We start from the raw sequence: 19,470 nt of genomic DNA, 5'->3' as shown, positions 1-19,470 counted from the left end.
TGCCATATTCATGCTTATTTCTAGGAAACTGGTTTTGAGTGAGGATGTAATACAAAGTTATTCGCATCATGATTCTGCAGCTAATTTTTAAGTTAATGTACAGTATCGGATTATTTTGCAATTTTAAACAGGGTTGCATGTTTTAATTGTGTATTTGTTTTCATTTAACTGCCTTTCTATCAACAAAACAACTGATAGTGTTGACTGTGAAAACTGTAAAACACTTATAGAATAAATAATACCTGTGCAAATTCACCCCTCTCCAGGCTTATATTTCTGTTCAGGTCTTTTATATTTTGATAATTCTCCTTCCGTGCAGACAGACAAATGCCTGAACTATCAAAATATGAAGATGAAAGACAGTTAAATTTCATGACTGCAACACAACATGACCAACACCTCAAAATTTCCTTTAAAAAAAGTGCTATTCAAGCGATCTCATCTCACTTACTTTCAGGTTTGCATTTCTCGTCTTCAGTCAAAAACAGTTGTCAATCCTAACTACTTTTGAATTTTGAATTATTCTTCCATAATTTTTGTAGTTTATTCTGGAGTATTGAAGAGTAGGATAAATGTGATTTTATTTTTTAGCTTGGCATCTAAGCATCTGTGTGACTTGCAGCTCTCTGTCATTTGCACATTGTTCTGCAGAGCTACTGGACTTCTCCATTGTCATCTCGATCAATCTAAAATTGTGAGTAACAGCTTCCTGTTCTATACAAAAACCTTGAAGTCAGGTTTCTGCATCTGTAATTTTCCCTCTGGAGTTCATTCCAGAGACTTGATTCTTTGCTGACTTTCTAAGCAGTTTATTTTTGCTTTAACCCAAATTTGTAAAAAATACTGTTATCAAATCATTTTAAATCTGTGAAACTGCAAATTACTTTAGCATGAACCATTCCTCCATCAAGCATGAGTGAGCTTTCCAAACCTTTCATTTAATACAATGTGTGGTTATATCTCCGACTGTTGCCATGGTATTCGTGATAACTTGTTTAGAATACATATAAAAGCCTTCAATATTCAGCAGGAACAAGACTGAGACAGCAACACCTCACCAAATAACTCTGTTGTGTTGCTGGTCATCAGTCTGAGTAGTGAATGTACCAGCGAGTTTTGAGAAGATTTGTAGCTCAGGTTGAGGTTCTGGATGTGAGTTTGCTTGCGGAGCTGGAAGGTTAGTTTTCAGACATTTCGTCACCATTCTAGGTAACATCATCAGTGAGCCTCCGACGAAGCGCTGGTGTTATGTCCCGCTTTCTATTTATCTGGTTAGGTTTCCTTGGGTTGGTGATGTCATTTCCTGTTCTTTTTCTCAGGAGATGGTAGATTGGCTCCAAGTCAATGTGTTTGTTGATGGAATTCTGGTTGGAATGCCATGCTTCTAGGAATTCTCATGCATGTCTCTGTTTGGCTTGTCCTAGGATGGATGTGTTGTCCCAATCAAAGTGGTGTCCTTCCTCATCTGTGCGTAAGGATGCGAGTGATAGTGGGTCATGTCGTTTTGTGGCTAGTTGATGTTCATATGATGTTTCCTTCCCTAAAGGACATTAGTGAACCAGATGGGTTTAGCCGACAATCGACAATGGATTCACAGTCATCATCAGATTCTTAATTCTATATATTTTATTGAATTCAAATTCCACCATCTGCCATGGCGGGATTCAAACTCGGATCTCCAGAACATTATCTGTGTCTCTGGATTAACAGTGCAACAATAATGCCACTAGGCCATCAATCCCAAAGCAACTTGACACTTTTGGTCAGCATTGCGTAAACAACTGTTTGAACAAGCAGAAAGTGAACTTGATCCAGATGTTCACTGGTCTATGGACTAGTAACCAGTTATCAATGACGAAAACCTTTTGTCTGTGAATAGCCTGATCAATGGCTCTGCATTTCTCAATTTAAGCAGCACTTTTAGTCTGTCACTTATTTTACCTGGGACTCATGGAATCTTGGGAAATCTGAGAGTTTGAAAAAGGCAAGAAAACTTGACTCCATGAGGTGCACATTCTGCCTAAATGAGTAAGGGTAATCCCTGGCCCAACAAACAAACAACCCCTTTCCCATTCCACACGAGTGTGAACCCTCTTCTATATCACAACCTGTCCTGTGATCGTTTACTCTCCAAATCTGCCTTCTGAACAACCTCTCGATTCCCCTCCATAACCCCACGCTACATCTTGACTGTGACTCCCCCATGCCCCAGAACAATTATAGGGTCATACAACATTGAAACAGACTCTTCAGTCCAACTAGTGCATGCTGACAATAATCCCAAACTGATTGATCAGCTGGTCCCACCTACCTGTACTTGGCCCATGTTCCTCCTAACATTTCTTATTTATGTACTTATCCAAATGTATTTTAAATGTTGTAACTATATCCGCATCCACCACTTCCTCCGGGAGTTCATTCCACATACAAATGACCCTTTGTATAAGAAAGTTGTCCCTTGTATCCGTTTTAAATCTTTCTCCTCCCGCCTTAAAAATAAGTCCCCTAGTCTTAAAATCCTGCACTCCAGAGAAAACACCTGCCATTCTCCTTGTCTATACCCCTCATCATTCTATACACCTCTATAAAGGTTACCCCTCAACCTCCTACACTCCTGTGAAAAATGTGCCAGCCTATCCAGCCTCCCCTTATATCTCAAACCCTCCATTCCTGGCAACATCCTGGTAAACCTTTTCTGAATCCTCTCCAGCTTAAAATAATATCCTTCCTATAACAGGGTGACCAGAACTGGACACAGTACTCCAAGAACAGGCCTCACCAATGTCTTGTACAATCTCAACATGGCATTCCAACTCCTATACTTAAAAGGTCTGAGCAACTAAAGCAAGTGTGCTAAACCTTTTCTTAACCACCCTGTCTACATATGACCTTCATGCAAACTTCAAAAAATTAAACAACTATTTTGTATCACTTTTTGTGCAGAGAAAGTAAAGGAGGCTAGCGAGCTCAGGGAAATAAATAATGATGTTTTGAAAATAGATCATATTATAGAAGAAGAGCTGGAGGTCTTAGATAGTATAATGGCATACACATCTCCAAACAGGAGGCAAAATTCCTGTCAACCCATCAAAATCCACATCAATGTTACTTTCAAGTACTCAAGTCAGGTTCAGTCATGGTTAGATGCAGACTAAAGCACTGTTTGCTAGAATGTAACCTCAGAAGCACTCTACTGCATTACTGTGCAACATTTTTCCATTTATCAAAATAGGTTTCGCTGTGGTTTTATCTGAATGAACTTGCCACTTAATAACAAATTAGCAGCTTTCTGCTGTTGGCCCAGGATCAGACTACATAATCATTTTTCACATGGGATGCTTACAACAAATCTTCAATTTGTCGAGGCAATGTTTGAACTGAGCCTTTGGAGATGAAAGGACAATGTTTAATCTGTTGTAACAATGAACCTTTACTTGGGTTTGACAACTGACCTCGTACTAGTCACTTCCAAATTTGGTGATGTGCAATATCTTTCCGAAATCTAAATACACGCAGATGCAAGGGCTTTAAGTTTGCAAGAAGTCAAATATTTCTTTAAATACACCACTTGTTGAAAGATGAATGAGGAATGTACTGGAGTTTCATCCAAACCAATACACAGTGTTAAATTCACTATTGAACTGAAGGACTTTCATTGTCTTCCAAGTACTTTCTATTTGCTTTGAAAAAGTAATTTCAGCAGAAATCCAGAACATCCATCTAATCAGATGTATATATAGGCCAGCATTTCTTATTTGCCTCGAGAAGGTCAGTTGCTTTGTTTGTGAATATATTTACTTGGTCCCAATTGCTCAGGAACCCTCATGTTCACAATAGTTACGTAAAATCTGATTATTTTGATTTTCTCAATAGAATCTTTTCAAATATATTGTAAAATAGTTGATTTACATTTACTGTGACAAGAGGGATCTAATATTCAGCCAACAGAGTACTTTTCTCTTGGTAAAACAATACCAACTTAAAACACCCCAAAAGCACAGACTGAGCTTTAAACATTAAGCATGCTTCCTTCCACATGACCAAAATCATAGGGGTGAATGTTCACTCATTTGGGAGGTAGCATTTCTGAGTCCATTATCTGCCTGATAACAAGGAAATCATTTAAAAAACTGTAAATTATTTGAATCTCCAAAGAAATTTCCACTGGCAGTAACATGATTACAGACTATAAACTATTTCACTTCTGAGACAGAAGGGTTGCATTAACAATGATCATTAGACTACAGAACAGCAGAAATAAGATAAGCAGCACATTGAGTCAGCTCCTCATCCAATGAGATCATGACTGATCTGACAATCCTCAGCTCCAATTTCCTGCCTTTTCCCCGTAGCCCTAATTCCCCTATTAAATTAAAAAGTCTGTTTCAGCCTTCAACATACTTAATGACCCACAGCATCAACAGGCCTCTGCACTAGATAGTTCCACAGATTCACTACCCTTGGAGGAAAAATTCCTCCTCAGTGCAGCCTTCAATTGGTGACCTCTTATTTTGACAGGATTCTTTCTGGTCCTAGGCTCTCCTACAATGGAAAACAACCGCTTCACATGTACCAGTCAAGTTCTCTATATTTCAATAAGGTCATCTCTCATTCATCTAAACCCCAATGAGTATAGGCCCAACGTACTCAACCTCTCCTCGTAAGAAAATCCAACCATACCTGGGGTCAACTTTGTGGACCTTGTCTGGACTGCTTCAATCCTTCTCTAGATATGGGGACCAAAATTGTTCACAGGTTTATTGTAGATCTAATGTAATCAGTTTCTTTATAATTTTAGCATGGCTTCCATATTTTTATGTTCCATTCTCTTTGAAATAAAGGACATCATTCCACTTGCCTCCCTTATTACCCACTGAACTTGGATGCTATCTTTTTGTATTTCATTTGAGAGGGACTCCCAAATCACTTCAAGCTGTAGTTTTCTTCAGTCTTTCTTCATTTAAATAATATTCGGTTTTTCCAATCTTCCTACCACAGTGCACAACCTTACATTTCCCCACAGACACACAGATGCCAACACATTATCCCCAATACCAAGGACTCATCTTATTAGACAGCAATATGTATTTTAGTCAATTTTTTTTGGAAATCCAAATATGTTACATGTACTGATTCCCCGTTATTACTGCCTATTACCTCCTTGAAGAATTCAGTAAGTTTGTGTGGTATGATTTCCTCTTCATGAAGCCAAGCTGACTCAAAGCAGAGTCTAACAGTTAGCAAATGACAAACATTAAGCTAACTGGCCTATAATTTATAAATCCACACAAGCTTGACATCATACAAGACAAAGCACTGTGCTCTATTGGCACCACTTGTGCAAATATTTAATTCCTTGCACTGTCACTAAGTAAAGCATTGTGTACCATCTATAAGAAACACTGCAGAAATTCACCAAAGCTTCTTAGCATCTTCTATATCCATGACTATTACCATCTGAAAGCTACATGGGAACAGCACTGCCTACAAATTTCTCTCTGAGCCAGTTAACCACCATGGCTTTGGAATGAACCTCCCTGATGGCATACCTACATCAAATGGACTTGATTCAAGAAAGCAGATCAGCACCACCTTCTCCAGGATGGACAATAAATGTTGGCCCAGCTAGCCAGCAATGGCCTCATCCCAAGAGTGAATAAAAATGCACTGATGTATGCATACCAAATTTAGATTAAGTTTTAAAAGATGGAGCAAGGGAAATGTTGACTGATTTTCAGTGACAGCCAATCAAACAGGTGTTGATACAAAACAGTAAAACATTTACGAATGTGAGGTTCTATGTCCAAGGAAGTGGTGCCTGTGCCACCTATGTGCCTTCAAAAGCTTTTCTTTACAGTTTCTCTGCCACTACGTGCACTGTACAGGGTTATTCATGGCTCGTAGCAATAGACTTGGTGCACAGCTGGACTGTAAATATGGCAACAGTGGTGGAAATCCCTGAAGCTGTGGACCACAGTGAGTATTCTCACCATCGTTGAGTATAATAAAACATGAGAAAATTCCCAAATAGCTGATATTTTATAAAATTTAGCCCTATGCGTGTCTCTGACTGTACTGGAATTCTTAACACTTTTTATACCTAATCAAGAATTTATTGAACTATTTCATTCCAAGACACACAACACTAGCTGTGTCTCTGAATACATGTTTCTTTTTTTCCTGGTCTTTTTTCTCATACAGAAAGAATGGCATTCAAGGTATTGTTTCTGTCACAGCAATTAGCATGCTATCAAAAAAACCTCAACAATGATCACATTGCTTCCAGCTGACTGGTCTTTACTTCCATACTCCATCCTCTTGCCTTCTCCCCACAACCCTTAATCTCCTCACTAATCAAGAATGTCCCTTACCTTCATTCTCATACCACCTTATCCACTTCATTTTCAGCCCTTGAGCTGCCTCACACTCACACCCTTCACCCTCAGTCATTACCCAATATATGACAACTCCTATTACAGGGCTTGAGGTAATGCTCGAGGATGTTGCAAAATCAACTCTCAATTTGAATTTGGCAAGATATATTTGTTTAGTTCTTAAGCCAAGTGCAGAAGGAATTGAAATGTATGTTGGAACCACAAAGCGACAGTGGGCTTGGAGAAGACTGGATATTTTCCTGCAGAATGTGTTTCTAGAAAAAGTTTTTACAAGTAGACTCATCGCTTGCAGCTATACAGTCTAGTGACAATGATACAAAGAAAGTGACTTCACAAAGCCTATTAATTAGTAAGTGAGAAGCTTATAAACAGAAATTTAAAACGATAAGGAAGAAACAAAGTCAGACTTTCACAAAATTCGCTACAGAAAAACAAACTGTGTCAGATAGTTCATGTAGGTTGTAGGTCAATGCAGGTTATACAATATTTTGAAAGTCTTAGAGGGCTGACGTTAATAGAAGAAGCTAAAGTGTCTCCACTGGGGATAAAGGCCCATCTGAAAACCACAAGATATCCATTGACACAGAACTATCAGTTGTTAAACAAATATGTTAGTAGCATGCCCTAACTGGTATGCTCAGAGAAAGATACCTGATCATAGTGACGATTAATGGGCTGTTGGAAGATATAGCTCCTCGCCAGAGTAGTCAGAGACACAGTCCAGGGGCTAAGGTTGATAGTTGCGTACCAGCATGGTATTTCTGTCACTATAAAATGACATTTGAGGTGTGATTGTAGGAAGTGTAGCAGTTCTACAATTGCACAATGTTCCTCCAGAAAACATTGCCCCACTTGGTGAAGATGACAAACTATATTTTTTTATTTTGCTGTACCTTTGACTGTGAACTGAAATGGGAACAAAAAACTGTTAAAATAAAAGATGAAATTTTGAAGGTTGCTGCTGCTTTTAAAAGTAAGTTACTTGTTCAGGCAGTAGTGGAAGTCTGGTTATAGCTGGACTACAGCCAGGTGGTGTCAGGGGTGCTGTGTACAAATGGCACTTCAGCCGGCAATAAGCAGCTAGTTGGTCTGTGAACTAATGAGCGCTTATTCCTGCCAACAAGTACGTGACTGACTCCAAGTAGCTGAACAGCTTGGGAGCGTGCATGTTTAGGAGAAGTCATTGGATTTCTGCCAGGGCAAGAGCGGTCTCTTTTCTCTGCAGCAAAAAGAATGTCTTAAACCTAATGAAAGCCAGTTTATTTTTCACTCAGTAGTTGCTGTAAGCTGCGCCTTTTAACCAACAAGCTAGCGACTTTATAAGTGTGAACCAACCATACTGCAACTCCTGCAAACAAATTAAAGTACTTGGAGAATGAGAACCAAGGAGCAGCACTATCCTGGCTAGTCAACAGGACTATCTTACCTAACTCCGTGAGCAGGAACTATTGAACTGTCTTCCCAGCTTTTCCCACTGTCCATAACAACCGTGTTTTGTTTTTGTCTGAACGTTTCTGTCTGCAAGTGCAAGAAGATCAGGAGCTCATTAGTGGCTTAAAAGTTTAACTAAAAAGCTTAAATTTTAAAGCTTAAAAGTAAGTAGAATGACATCAATAATACATTATGGTTTATCCATAGCTTGAATCTATCCAGAATAAATATTGTCATTTTTGTTAAATACAAAAATCTGATCTGTGCTTTCCATCAGCCTGGGTCTAAAAGACAGGTAAATTGGGGAATTTTGACCTCGTTTAATATTTTTAACTTTTTGACAACTCCAGCAATAGTGGGGCTTGATTTCCAATGTGTAATCCCACTGACATGGAACAAGATGTGGAGGCTTTGGAGAGGGTGCAAAGGAGGTTTACCAGGATGCTGCCTGGACTGGAGGGCTTGTCTTACGAGGAGAGGTTGACTGAGCTCGGACTTTTCTCTCTGGAGAGGAGGAGGAAGACAGGTGACCTGATCGAGGTGTACAAGGTAATGAGAGGCATGGATAGAGTCGATAGCCAGAGACGTTTCCCCAGGGCAGGATTGACTGCCACGAGGGGTCATAGTTTTAAGGTGTTAGGAGGAAGGTGTAGAGGAGACGTCAGAGGCAGGTTCTTCACCCAGACAGTTGTGAGCGCATGGAATACTTTGCCAATGGAAGTCGTGGAAGCAGAGTCATTAGTGACATTTAAGCGACTGCTGGACATGCACATGGACAGCAGTGAATTGAGGGGAATGTAGGTTAGGTTGTTTTATTTTTGGATTAGGATTATTCTATGGCGCAACATGGTGGGCCGAAGGGCCTGTACTGTGCTGTACTTTTCTATGTTCTAAAACCACCAAGATGCACTTCTGTAGTTAGTGCTGGGACGTGGTGCAGAAAATTATGAAGGTTTTCAGTTTAAAGTCATAGTGTCTTCATTCTTCTCTGGTGAGGAAAGGATCCAGTTATTTTTCTTGGAGACACAGGATCAGCAGGGTCACTGATGTTGGGATACGATGGGAATAGTTGAATAATATGAGGAAGGTTAAGGAGTTTGGGTCTATACTCATAAGAAAAACGAGCGGAGGTATTGTGGTGCAGTCAGTAGCACCCCAACCTCTGAGCTAGAAGTTTTGGGTTCACGTCCCACCTCAAGACTTAACAGGCATGGAAGATACATTTCATACAGGTTCTGCCAATCCATAAGTCCTTCCTACACACCTACGAGTTTCAATTCACTAAACATATACGTATTAGTGCATGGTTTGAATATTTCCTTTGCACAGAAATAATTTAAAAATTTGTTTAACTGCTGATCTTTTAATTGTGGGGTGATTCATGATTTTTCTAATTATGACGCAAATGTTTTAGTAGATGTTTTATTGGCTGGGAATGAGGAAGATAGGAACAAGTATAGGTTAATGGGCCCTTCAAGCTTATTCTGCTGTTCAATCAGATCATGACTGACCTGGGGCCTGATTACATACTCCATTTGGGCCCTTTATCCCTTAATACCTTTGCTTAACAAAAATTTATCTCTCACGGCTTTAAAACTAACAACTAATCTGGCACTAATTGCCATTTGTGGAAGAGAGTTCCAAACTTCTATGACCCTTTATGTGTAGAAATGCTTCCTAATATCTCTCCTGATTGGTTCACACTAATTGTCAGGTTATGCCCCCTAGTTTTAGAATCTCCAACCAGTGGAAATATTTTATCTTAATCTACTCTGTCTTTTCCTGTTAATGTCGAAGACTTTGATCAGATCATCCCTGAACCTTCTAAATTCTGGTTACGCTATCATCTCCACCGTCTACAATGCTACCTAACTTTGTGCCATAAGCAAATCTGGAAAATATGAGTTTCAAGCAAGTTGTTAATAAATAATGTGAACAATTGAGGCCCTAACAGAGACTTTGCAAGACACCCTTGGTTACATCCTGCTACTTTTGAGCACCTACCCATTATCCCTACTTTCTGTTGCCAACTACTAAACCAATTTCCCAGCCATGTCAGTAATTTGTCTTCAGTTCTGGGGTCTCTCCCTTAAGTAATAGTCTCTGATGTGGGAGTTTATCAAAAGCTTTCTGGAAGTCCATGTGAACAACATCCATAGACATTCCCCTGTTCACCACCCTAGTCATTTCTTTCAAAAATTTAATGAAGTTTGTGAGGCATGATATACCTAAAATCCATGCCTTCTTTGATTAAGTGAAAATTTTTGAACAGTTCAGTTAACAGCTATTGTTTAGTTGTTCAGTTGATTATAGACTCCAACCAATTGCCTACTACATTTGTGATCAGAGATAATGGGAACTGCAGATGCTGGAGAATCCGAGATAACAAAGTGTGGAGCTGGATGAACACAGCAGGCCAAGCAGCGTCTTAGGAGCACAAAAGCTGACATTTCGGACCAAGACCCTTCATCAAGGATCTAGGCCCAAAACATCAGCTTTTGTGCTCCTAAGATGCTGCTTGGCCGGCTGTGTTCATCCGGCTCCACACTTTGTTATCTCTGCCTACAACATTTGTTAGGTTATCTAGTGTTTTGAGGAGTTAGTAATTGCACACAAAAACACCAGCTTCCCATATGGCCTTGGTCTGCTATAATTCGACTATCATCACAAAAGGTCCACAGGAGACACCATCTCCTGACCCTACATACGGACACCTACTTCAGAGTCCTAATTGTTAGCTTTAGCTCTGCCTTCAACTCCATAATTCCAACAAAACTCATCTTCAAACTCCGGGACTGAGAACTCTGTTTTCCCCTCTGCAACTGGATTCTTGACTGCCTGACTGACAGACCACTATCAGTGAGCATAGATGACAATACCCCCTTCACAATAATCCTCAACACCAATGCCCCATATGGCTGTGCACTCAGCAACTTACTATACTCCTCATACACTCACAACTATGTGGCCAAATTTAGCTCTAACTCCATTTACAAATTTGCTGACGACATCACTGTAGTGGGTCAGATCTCAAATAACAACAAGAAAGAGATAGACAGCGTAAGGACATGGCATAAAGATGAAAATTGCTCCCTCAATATCAGAAAAACAAAAGGAGCTGGTCATTGACTTCAGGAAGCAGAGTGGAAGGCTCATGCCTGTTTGTGTTAATGGTGTTGAGGTGGAGGTGGTCGAGAACGTCAAGCTCCTAACAGTAAATATCACCAACAATCAAGCCCAACTCATCCATGTTGACGCCACAGTCAAGAAAGCACATCAATCCCAATGTAGTAAAAGCTTCCTCAGGAGGCTAAGGAAAGTCGGCATTTCCACAATGACTCTGACCAATTTTTACAGGTGCACCCGCTTGGTATGGCAACTGCTCTGTGAAGGCCACAAAAATCGCAGCCCAGTCCATCACAAAAACAGGTTTTCCTTCCAATGAGCAAAAACATAAGTTGCTGGAAAAGCTCAGCAGGTCTGGCAGCATCTGTGAAGGGAAAAAAAGACAGTTAACGTTCTGGGTCCGGTGACCCTTCCTCAGAACTGGAACCTTCCTTCCACTGACTCTGTCTATACTTTCTGCTGCCTCGGAAAAGCAGCCAACATTATCAAAGACCCCTCCCACCCTGGTTATACTCTCTTCCACCCTCTTCTATTGGGCAGAAGCTATGAAAGTGTGAAAACATGTACCAACAGATTTAAGAACAGCTTCTTCTCTGCTGTTATCAGACTTATGAATGGACCTCTCATGTATTAGAGTTGATCTTTCGCTGCACATTCTCTATAGCTGTAACACTACTCTGCATTCTGTTCTAACACCCTGGCGTACTTATGCAAGATACAGTTTGTCTGGTTAGCACGCAAAACAATACTTTTCATGTAGCTCAGTACATGTGATAATATATCAAATCAAATCAAATCAAATCTTATTTATAATTCCCTGGTTTTCATCCTTCACCCTTCTTATAAACAATATTGTCTCTAGTAGTTTGAGGAAACCCAGTGAGATCATGGAATTTGAAGCTAAACAGGAAATGTTGCATGATTCTTACAATAAATCAATGACTTTCTGCCTACCTGTTTTATTAAATTAGATTAGATTTCCTACAGTGTGGAAACAGGCCCTTCGGCCCAACAAGTCCACACTGCCCCTTGAAGCATCCCACCTAGACCGACCCCCCTAAACACTACAGGCAATTTAGCTTGGCCAATCCACCTAGCCTGTACATCTTTGGACTGTGGGAGGAAACCGGAGCACCCAGAGGAAACCCACGCAGACACAGGGAGAATGTGCAAGCTTCGCACAGACAGTCGCCCGAGGCCGGAATCAAACCCAGGTCTCTGGCGCTGTGAGGCTACAGTGCTAACCACTGAGTCACCGTGCCATCCCTGTTTTGAAATGTATTAATTCAAATAAAAATGATTTGAAAAAGTTGGGAATCCAGCCTTCTAATTTTAAAAGGGTATTGGAGCATTGGACTGGAAATAAGTGTTAATGGCAGCCCCTGGTGACATAAACCCGTCTGAATTATTAATGCATGAAAAACATGACCATAGTCAAAGCTAACGATGAAACAAATAAAAGGAATGTTTGAAGTGGAAAAGCTACATCCAATGCTGACAGCATTGCAATGCAAGGAAGTGTTCTTGAACACAAATTAAACTTTCAAAATAGTCACTGCTCTTGCTTAAAAAAAATTCAGACAAGTCTCAAATGCAACAGCAGCACGGAAAATGAAAATAACTTTAAAAATTCTGTGAACTGACGAAAAAGAATATCAGGCCATTGATATGCGTATATCATGTTTGTGTGTGAGCACATGTGAGATATCTGTAAGGGTTTTGGGAAATGGTACCAACATACCAATACTGCTAGCCGAAGGAAGCATTGCACCATGCAGAGATATGAGGGGCTAAGGTGTCAGAGATAATGGGAACTGCAGATGCTGGAGAATCCAAGATAATAAAGTGTGAAGCTGGATGAACACAGCAGGCCAAGCAGCATCTCAGGAGCTCAAAAGCTGACGTTTCGGGCCCAGACCCTTCATCAGAGAGGGGGATGGGGTGAGGGTTCTGGAATAAATAGGGAGAGAGGGGGAGGCGGAACGAAGATGGAGAGAAAAGAAGATAGGTGAAGAGGAGAGTATAGGTGGGGAGGTAGGGAGGGGATAGGTCAGTCCAGGGAAGACGGACAGGTCAAGGAAGTGGGATGAGGTTAGTAGGTAGGAGATGGAGGTGTGGCTTGAGGTGGGAGGAAGGGATGGGTGAGAGGAAGAAGAGGTTAGGGAGGCAGAGACAGGCTGGGCTGGTGAAGGACTTCACTAGCTTCAAAATCTCCCCTTCCCCCACCGCATCCCAAAACCAGTCCAGCCTGTCTCTGCCTCCCTAACCTGTTCTTCCTCTCACCCATCCCTTCCTCCCACCTCAAGCCGCACCTCCATTTTCTACCTACTAACCTCATCCCACCTCCTTGACCTGTCTGTCTTCCCTGGACTGACCTATCCCCTCCCTAACTCCCCACCTATAATCTCCTCTCCACCTATCTTCTTTTCTCTCCATCTTCGGTCCGCCTTCCCCTCTCTCACTTTTTATTCCAGAACCCTCACCCCATCCCCCTCTCTGATGAAGGGTCTAGGCCCGAAACGTCAGCTTTTGTGCTCCTGAGATGCTACTTGGCCTGCTGTGTTCATCCAGCTTCACACTTTATTATTAGGGGCTATGGTGTGATGGCTGGGAAGGTTACCTGCAAGGGGAGCACTGCAGCAATTCAGAAGCACATGAGATTGTGAATACCTCCCTGAGGGGACTCATTACTCTTTCATTGTCTTTACTGCAAAAGAGGACACAGAATGCCTGTCGAAGGTCAAGGACAGCTGGATGGAGTGCCATGTTCAGAGGTTCTGACAAAGATGGAGGAGGGCTCATCGATCAAGCCTCTTTTCCCAGTGAACCGGCTGGGTGCACATTACAGTTCTAGTGATCATTACGGCAGGTTTCACAACAGGCCATCTCCCCCACTTCCAGTTCTCTGTCTCTCCTCACAGTTCTGCATCACAAGGTTTTTGACATTTCAAATTAAAGGTCGAGATTTTTTTGAGCACACAGCTAGCTTTCCAATGTATGCTCCCATCAAGTGAAATTGCTCACTGGTAGTAACTCTCCTGTTTCCTTTTAACCTCACACTTATGGTTTCATATAGAAAGACTATATTTACTGGATATAGCTTGTGCTTTATAAATGCCATATGGATTGCGTAGCACGGTAACAGAGTCCAAGCTCTAAGCAATCTGCCCAACCTGGAGTCCTGGCTGATAATTCAGTCATATAGCTATTACAGTATTGAAGGAGGACCTTCAGCCTTTTGAGTTCATGCCAGTTCACTGAAGGGCAATCCAATCAGTCCCAACTGTGACCCTGCAAGTTTGTCTACTGGCTGGCCTACTCAATGCCCCTTTGAGATCATTAATAGTCTCTTCTTTTATCACCAGATTATGACCACTTTGTGCGCAAAAACGTTCTCCTTTCCATCTCCACCTCATCTCTTGTCCAAAACCATAAATCCACATGTTCACAGACCAAAAGAACCCATGCAGCTAATCGTAGCAGAGCGAGTTGTCCTGGTAATTATGTAACCCTTAACCAATCTGATGAGAACAGATTATCTGATCATTTACCTCACTGCTTTACATGAATCTTTATCATACACTAACTGGCTATCTTGTGTACGTACATTATAATGATGACTATAATTTACAGGTATATGCAGAGAAAGGTTTTTCCTTAAACTCTAAAGTCAACTTCATAGCTTTTCAGAGTTTCATGAGTAAGCTTGTAGAGGTTGAAACAACTAGATTCCTTTCTGTGATACTATACAAAATAGTATAGATTAGTCGTCAGGCAACTTGATGATCTTTGGCTCATATGGTTTTATCAAACCCAAGCAGTTGTTTCAGAATGGCATTGACTGGTGCCAGAAAACAAAATCTATTTATGAATGTGGCATGACATCAAGTGAAAAGGATAATAAACAGACAAAAAATATTAACAAAACAACTAAACACAAAAAGGAGAAAATGGAAAGAAAGCAGCTTAGAACTGCATCAACTTGGCAAACTGAGGAAGGCCTTGAGGCCAAATTGCATCATTAGATTTGAGTCATGAATTTTCATAAATTGAGTGTTGACCTACTTAATCAATGATTTAGATCTGAGTTACTTGTGGAATTTTACATACCGTTGAATGATGGGAATTAGGAGGAGTAGACCAATCAGCCCACTTCAGCATTGAAAAAGATCATGGCTGATCTGATCTTGTTTGTTTTATTATTTCACTCATGGGTACTGGAATTTATCACTTGTCTCCGGTTGTCATTGAGAAGAAGAAGAACAAAGAAAAGAACAAAGAAAATTACAGCACAGGAACAGGCCCTTCGGCCCTCCAAGCCTGCGCCGATCAAGATCCTTTGTCTAACCTGTCATCTATTTTCTAACGGTCTGTGTCCATTTGCTCCCTGCCCATCCATGTACCTGTCCAGATATATCTTAAAAGATGCTAATGTGTCTGCGTCTACCATCTCCGCTGGCAACGCGTTCCAGGCACCCACCACCCTCTGTGTAAAGAACTTTCCACACATATCTCCCTTAAACTTTCCTCCTCTCACTTTAAACTCATGACCCCTAGTAATTGAGTCCCCCACTCTGGGAAAAAGCTTTTTGCTATCCACCCTTTCTATACCCCTCATGATTTTGTAGACCTCAATCAGGTACCCCCATCAATCTCCATCTTTCTAATGAAAATAATCCTAATCTATTCAACCTCTTCATAGCTAGCACCCTCCATACCAGGCAACATTCTGGTGAACCTCCTCTGCACCCTCTCCAAAGCATCCACATCCTTTTGGTAATGTGGCGACCAGAACTGTACACAGTACTCCAAATGTGGCCGAACCAAAGTCCTATACAACTGCAACATGACCTGCCAACTCTTGTACTCAATGCCCCGTCCAATGAAGGAAAGCATGCCGTATGCCTTCTTGACCACCCTATTGACCTGCATTGTCACCTTCAGGGAACAATGGACCTGAACACCCAAATCTCTCTGTTCATCGATTTTCCTCAGGACTTTTCCATTTACTGTATAGTTCGCCCTTGAATTTGATCTTCCAAAATGCATCACCTCGCATTTGCCCGGATTGAACTCCATCTGCCATTTTTCTGCCCAACTCTCCAGTCTATCTATATTCTACTGTAATCTGACAGTCCCCCTCACTATCTGCTACTCCACCAATCTTAGTGTCATCTGCAAACTTGCTGATCAGACCACCCACACCTTCCTCCAAATCATTTACATATATCACAAACAACAGTGGTCCCAGCACAGATCCCTGTGGAACACCACTGGTCACAGGTCTCCAATTTGAGAAACTCCCTTCTACTACTACCCTCTGTCTCCTGTTGTCTAGCCAGTTTTTTTATCCATCTAGCTAGCACACCCTGGACCCCATGTGACTTCACTTTCTCCATCAGCCTGCCATGGGGAAACTTATCAAAAGCCTTACTGAAGTCCATGTATATGACATCTACAGCCTTTCCCTCATCAATCAACTTTGTCACGTCCTCAAAGAATTCTATTAAGTTGGTAAGACGTGACCTTCCCTGCACAAAACCATGTTGCCTATCACTGATAAGCCCATTTTCTTCCAAATGGGTATAGATCCTATCCCTCAGTATCTTCTCCAGTAGCTTCCCTCCACTGACATCAGGCTCATCGGTCGATAATTACCTGGATTATCCTTGCTACCCTTCTTAGACAAGGGGACAATATTAGCAAGTTTCCAGTCCTCCGGGACCTCACCCGTGTCTAAGGATGCTGCAAAGACATCTGTTAAGGCCCTCGCTATTTCCTCTCTCGCTTCCCTCAGAAACCTGGGATAGATCCCATCTGGACCTGGGAACTTGTCCACCTTAATGTCTTTTAGGATACCTAACACTTCCGCCTTCCTTATGTCAACTTGAACTAGAGTAAGCAAACATCTATCCCTAACCTCAACATCCGTCATGTCCCTCTCCTTGGTGAATACCGATGCAAAGTACTCGTTAAGAATGTCACCCATTTTCTCTGAATCAGCGCATAACTTTCCTTCTTTGTCCTTAAGTGGGCCAATCCTTTCTCTAGTTACCCTCTTGCTCTTTATATATGAATAAAAGGCTTTGGGATTTTCCTTAACCATGTTTGCCAGCAATATCTCATGTCCTCTCTTAGCCTTCTTAATCCCTCATTTCAGATTCGCTCTACATTCCTGATATTCTTGCAAAACTTTGTCTTCAGTTGCCTAGGCCTCATGTATGCTTCCTTTTTCCTCTTGGCTAGTCTCACAATTTCACCTGTCATCCATGGCTCCCTAATCTTGCCTTTTCTATTCCTCATTTTCACAGGAACATGTCTCTCCTGCACACTAATCAACCTCTCCTTAAAAGCCTCCCACATATCAAATGTGGATTTACCTTCAAACAGTTTCTCCCAATCTACATTCCTCAGAGCCTGCCGAATCTTGGTATAATCGGCCTTCCCCCAGTTTAGAACTCTTCCTTTAGGACCACTCCCATCCTTGTCCATGAGTATTGTAAAACGTACGGAATTGTGGTCGCTATTTCCAAAGTAGTCCCCTACTGTAATATCAACCACCTGGCCGGGTTCATTCCCCAACACCAGGTCCAGTATGGCCCCTTCCCGAGTTGGACTACATACATACTGCTCTAGAAAACCCTCCGGGACACACCTTACAAATTATGCATGCTCCATCTTGACCCCTAACACTGAGCAAATCCCAGTCAATGTTGGGAAAATTAAAATATCCCATCACCACTACCCTGTTTCTCCTACACCTTTCCATTATCTGTTCACATATTTGTATCTCTATCTCACGCTCGCTGTTGGGCGGCCTGTAGTACAGCCCCAACATTGTTACTGCATCCTTCCTATTTCTGAGTTCTACCCATATTGCCTCACTGCTTGAGTCCTCCATGGGGCCCTCCTTAAGTACGGCTGTGATATCGTCTTTGACCAGTCCTGCAACTCCTCCACCCCTTTTACTTCCCTCTCTATCCCGCCTGAAGCATCGATATCCTGGGACAACTCGTTGCCAATCATGCCCTTCCCTCAACCAAGTCTCAGTAATAGCAATAACATCATACCTCCAGGTACCGATCCAAGCCCTAAGCTCATCTGCTTTGTCTACTACACTTTTCGCATTAAAACAAATGCACCTCAGACCACCTGCCCCTTTGTGTTCATCATCTGCTCCCCAACTACTATTCCCTTTAGTCACACTGACTCCATTGTCTAGTTCCCTACAGGCTATTGTTACTACCTCTTTTCTGTCCAATATTTGGTTCCCATCCCCCTGCCACATTCGTTTCAACCCTCCCCCACAGCATTAGCAAAGGCACCCCCAAGGACATTGGTTCCAGTCCGGCACAGGTGTAGACCATCCAATTTGTGATAGTCCGACCTTCCCCAGAACCGGTTCCAATGTCCCAAAAATCTGAACCCCACCCTCCTACACCTCCTGAAGCTGTTGGTTAGCTATCTTCTTGAATTTACTTGAGTTTACAGCAATAGTTTTAGACCCACCATCACTCCCTCAATCTGAATGGAAAATTCAACTGTTATGATCAGTTACCAAAGGTCACCTTTATTTATGAAGTCATCTATTGATCCTGTCACATTAGAATTTAGCATGTCTAGGATAGCCTGCCTTCATTTTGAAGAATGTTCAACAAGTGTTTTGAAAATAAATTGTGGGGTGATGCTTGTTGAAAAAACACTGAAATAAATTCTTTACTTTGCAAGTTGTTGCTGATCTAGATTCACAGAATCCCTACAGTGTAGAAACAGGCCCTTTGGCCCAACAAGTCTACACCAACCCTCACAACACCCCACCCAGATCCACTACCCTTTTTTCCCTGTAACCCATCTACACATCCCTGAATGCTATGGCAATTTAGCATGGCCAATCCACCTTGCCTGCACATCTTTGGACTGTGGGAGGAAACCAGAATAGCCAGAGGAAACCCACACAGACAGTGAGAGAATGTGAGAACTCAACGCAGACAGTCGCCCGAGGATGGAATTGAACCTGGGACCCTGGCACTGTGAGGCATCAGTGCCATCCCCCTCTGTGCCACCATGCCACCAGGGCCATTTTGTACTGTATCCGTTATATTGTAAATGTCTTTTTTCTAAGTGTCATTTTCCTTTAAAAGCAAAGAAGGCTATTGAGCCATCGTGTTTATGCCAACTATTTGAAAGAATCACTTGGTCCCATTTCTTTGTTCTCTGCCCATAACCCCCTCAGCCAAAGTGGGGACAATTTCCATAGTGCACAGTTGGATTAAAGGAAATTATGTTTTGTGTGGGTTTGGTACTTCATTATCCCAATAACAGGTGACTCAACAGGAAAGAAGGATGTCTATTTCATTCTCCACATGGCGACAAATCTCATTTTACACAACTTTCTCTGAAAATTGTGCATTTCAGAAGCGTCTGTGCAAAATAATAATGATTGAATTATCTGTTTAGTGGAAGAGTATTTAGGAAAATGAGATATATAGATATGTAATACAAATATTTTTGCTAATGC

At 41.6% G+C, this 19,470-nt stretch overlaps 1 protein-coding gene across 7 annotated transcripts in view; it reads right to left on the bottom strand.

Annotated features, from left to right (window-relative positions):
- The window catches only part of pde8b (phosphodiesterase 8B), a 291,793-nt gene that overhangs the window by 189,090 nt on the left and 83,233 nt on the right, over window positions 1-19,470 (bottom strand). For 3 of the 7 annotated variants that reach the window (XM_048527660.2, XM_048527662.2, XM_059644814.1), the window contains exon 2: window positions 7,822-7,913. The exons of the other annotated variants lie outside the window; for them this stretch is intronic. The gene's annotated coding sequence lies outside the window, so the exon portion shown is untranslated. The remainder of the gene's footprint in view (window positions 1-7,821; window positions 7,914-19,470) is intronic. 7 annotated transcript variants of the gene reach the window in all.

The sequence above is a fragment of the Stegostoma tigrinum genome, chromosome 3 (assembly GCF_030684315.1).
Source record: "Stegostoma tigrinum isolate sSteTig4 chromosome 3, sSteTig4.hap1, whole genome shotgun sequence".
Lineage (NCBI taxonomy): Eukaryota > Metazoa > Chordata > Chondrichthyes > Orectolobiformes > Stegostomatidae > Stegostoma > Stegostoma tigrinum.
The sequence above is the reverse complement of the archived record's forward strand: the minus strand, read 5'-3'. Positions and strand labels throughout refer to the sequence as shown.